Below are 3,265 nucleotides of genomic sequence, written 5' to 3'. Positions count from 1 at the left end.
AGGAATAGCTACAGTAGATAATTGATTTACAAATGACTTATTTGATTCAGACAAACAATGGTTAGACACATAGTTGCTCATGGGATATTTGACTTTGGTCGACAATTCAGGTTCATATGTGGGTTTAGGAATACCTCTATTATGACAGTGTGGTAACCGTTTCATGAATGGATCAGGTTCCAAATTAAGAACACCCTCAGTAGACAACGATTGGTTTGGTATTTCAATGAAGGTATCTTCGGACCCAAATTGTTCAGATGGTTCAATTGTACTGTCTCTCCCCTCTTCTATCACTTCCTCGGCTTTTGGGTGGTCATTACTACTTAGGTCTAGAGTTGTACCACTCATATCCAATTCACCCGCTTCCTGGTTCACTAGTTCAGATTGTCCAGATTCATCCTCCTTAGAGATATGATAATCATAATCGAGAGTCTGAATTTCCTTATGGTACTCACCCTGAAGTTCAGACTTAGATGAAAAATACATCGAATCTTCAAGAAACACCACTGATTACTACTCAAAAAGTGCTCTTTTATAGCTTGTTATAAACTCTTTTAAACACTTTTGAGTAGTAATTAATACATTTTAACTCAATTGGCACGTTAAGGACCCTTGCAAATGTTTTTAATCAATTTTTGGCTAGTTTTGGTGTTTTTGGTAGCTTTTTTATCATTGAAGCAAGCCAAGAATGAGGGAGAACTTTGTGCAACCCTTGGGAATAAGATTCCAAGCCAATCAAGAGATGCAAGGAAGAGGATCAGAGAAAGAAATTCATCATGAAGCAATTTTGCATGGTGATGCGAAATCTTCACATGCTATGCGAAATTCAAAAGACAGCAGTTGCAAGGAAAATTTGGAGCACTTCCTGGATTCCATTGTCTACATAATATATATCATTTTGAATCTCGGGAAGTCAGGAGTCCAAAGCTTCAAACGGTGTGTGATTTGGAGCTGAAACAAAGAAGTTATGGCCAATTGAAGGCAACTGCGCAAAGTTGAAGAGGAATTTCGCATTGACATTTCCTGATGCGAAAATTTTCGCATTGACATTCCCTGATGCGAAATTTTTCGCACTGACATTTCCCAATGCGAAAATTTTAGCAGCACACTTTCCCAATGCAAAAATTTTTCACTGACTTTCTTCGATGCGAAATTTTTCGCACCACCTTTCTCCAATGCGAAAATGTAATAGTTAGATATTTTACACCGACTCTTTTAGATTTTTTACCTTAAGATATTTGATGTAATTATCAATTCTCTCCTTGTAATCAGTTGAAGATCTTTTAAGATATTTAGGATATCTAATTAAGAGGTTGAAAATATCTCTCTTTATATATCGTAAGATATCTCCTTGTAATATCTATCCCTGATACAATACCATATCTAAGACATCTCTGATATCTCTCATCTCTCTGAAGAGGGGAAGACATTAGAGAGGGGATCACTTGTACATGTTTTTAGTAAGAAATATACAAAGCGTTGCTCTACCTTACCTTCTCGTTTTGATTGTATTTTTCATTCTAGCCAAACAACCTCTGAAGATGTTCTCTCAGAGGATGAGTGGCTAGACTTTTTGTCTCTTGGACGAAAGGGAGCTAGGTAAGGGATCCGACTACAAAAGTGGGAGTTTTCCTTGTTTCAATTTTTAATGAAGAGGAAGTTGTGACCCGTTAATGGTTTTTGTATTTTTAGTTAACTTAAAACGCCTTAAAATCACCTGGGCCAACACTTGGTAAGGCAAGTGGACTCCATCCATTGAGTTACACTAGTTTATCTCTTACAAGCCTCTGATAGGTGGTTTAAAGGTAGGATTTTCTAGAATAGCCAACACTTGGTAAGCTTTTGGACTCTAAGGAGACATCCATTAGTTATCTCTTGCGAGCTTGTGAAGGGTAATCCAAGGTTAAAGATCACCTTGAATGGCAAATGCTAGGTGAGAGACACGAGCCATTGCAAGATGCATTAGTGAGAGGGAATTAGTGTTGAAACCATTAATGGGAAGCAACTGTAACACACCGGTTGGGAGGATAACTATAGCTTAAATCCCCAATGCGATGAAAGATTTGGAAATCTCCATTTTTGTATAAGGGGCCTAAACCTAGTGAACTGAAAATCCAAGAGACCCTTTTCTTTGTAATTAAAACTCAGTTACTATTTTTGGTTAGTTTAAAACCAACCTTTCTCAAACCAAAGTTTATGTTTTATTTTAAAGCTAACTTAGAAAAGAAAAAGCACCAATCCAATTCTTTAAACTAATATCAGATGTGAAATGAAAACCCATCCCAGTGAACGATCCTAGAGCCACTATGCTATGCTAGCCGAGGCAATCCTAGTACATGGTGAAATAGGTTATAAATTTTGTTGATTACTCCCGTCTGAGGACTGAATTAGAAGACACCAGCTGGGCAGGAATCAAATGGCGCCATTGCCGGGGATGGTGCCACTTCACAGTGATGTTATCTTTTTAGAATACTTGTGATCTTCATCACAAGTTGGTGAATTTTCTTTTCCTTTACTAACTTTTTATTTTATTTCTTTTTATTTATCTCTCTTTTTTAGTTTATCTTTTAAATTAGTTTTTATTTAACCTTAATTTTCTTTCTTTCTAGAATTGTTTTTCTTGTGTTTTTTTTTTTTTTTTTTTTTTTCAGATATTGCTAGTTGTGTATGCCATATTGGATACGAGACAGGAAAATAAAAAATCCTCACGAAACAGAGTTGGAATTGGAAGTGGAAGTCATGGAAGCTATACTTGAAGATCAGCATAGTCAACATGCTCCAGCTAAAAATCTCAACGTATACCGATCCATAAGGGACCGCATGCATCCGCCTCATATGAGTGCATCATCATGCATAGTGCCACCTACAGAGCAACTAGTGATCCGACCACATATTGTGCCACTTCTACCTATTTTTCATGGGATGGACCGTGAAAATCCCTACCAGCATATCAAGGAATTTGAAGAAGTTTGTAACACTTTCCGAGATGGAGGAGCTTCAATCAACTTGATGAGGCTTAAGCTATTTCCTTTCACTTTAAAGGACAAGGCCAAAGTCTGGCTTAATTCTTTAAGGCCAAGGAGTATCCGATCTTGGACTGATTTGCAAGCTGAATTTCTCAAGAAATTTTTCCCAATTCACAAGACAAACGGCTTGAAAAGGCAAATCTCAAACTTCTCAGCTAAGGAGAATGAGAAATTCTATGAATGTTAGGAAAGATACATGGAAGCTATCAACGCTTGTCCTCACCATGGCTTTGATACAT

The sequence above is a fragment of the Vitis riparia genome, unplaced genomic scaffold, assembly GCF_004353265.1.
Source record: "Vitis riparia cultivar Riparia Gloire de Montpellier isolate 1030 unplaced genomic scaffold, EGFV_Vit.rip_1.0 scaffold765_pilon_pilon, whole genome shotgun sequence".
NCBI classification, from domain to species: Eukaryota; Viridiplantae; Streptophyta; class Magnoliopsida; order Vitales; family Vitaceae; genus Vitis; species Vitis riparia.
The sequence above is the reverse complement of the archived record's forward strand: the minus strand, read 5'-3'. Positions refer to the sequence as shown.